The sequence below is a fragment of the Varroa jacobsoni genome, unplaced genomic scaffold (assembly GCF_002532875.2).
Source record: "Varroa jacobsoni isolate VJ856 unplaced genomic scaffold, vjacob_1.0 contig07293, whole genome shotgun sequence".
In the NCBI taxonomy this organism is placed as follows: Eukaryota; Metazoa; Arthropoda; class Arachnida; order Mesostigmata; family Varroidae; genus Varroa; species Varroa jacobsoni.
The window spans coordinates 857-1,347 of record NW_019216871.1 but is presented as its reverse complement, the minus strand read 5'-3'; the positions used below and the strand labels follow the sequence as shown (position 1 = coordinate 1,347).

The 491-nt window shown below is 29.7% G+C and overlaps 1 non-coding gene across 1 annotated transcript; it reads left to right on the top strand.

The window, feature by feature from the left end:
* On the top strand, positions 1-73 carry TRNAT-UGU (transfer RNA threonine (anticodon UGU)). Its single transcript has one exon. It is a non-coding gene; the product is annotated as a tRNA-Thr (tRNA).
* The last annotated feature ends 418 nt before the right edge of the window (positions 74-491 follow it).

Below are 491 nucleotides of genomic sequence, written 5' to 3'. Positions count from 1 at the left end.
GCCTCTTTAGCTCAGCTGGTAGAGCAACTGACTTGTAATCAGTAGGTCGTTGGTTCGATCCCGACAAGAGGCTCTGTAAAAGAGGTAGTTACGTAACAGTTTCTACCTCTTTCTTTTTATATTGCATACAATTTAGCATACATTATTTTATGCAATACATTGAACATACCTTCAAACTCTTCGATGATTAATCTTTTTTATCAACATGGATAAAAACTTTAATATATCTTTATCCACATTGAGCTAGGAGATTGTCAATACAGCTTTAATAATCTCAAAGCTCTTTCATAATCTTCAGTCTTGTTCTACTACAAATAAAAGTGTTTATTGGGTATAAAAAAATTAGGCCGGAAGAATATCTGGCATAATTGTAATTTAATCTTATTCTATTTTAAAATTACTTCGCTATTTTTTGATATCGTAGTTTTATTTATTTAATGCAATTTTTTTAACAAAAGAAGCTTCACCTTTAAATCCTTTTACAACATAAA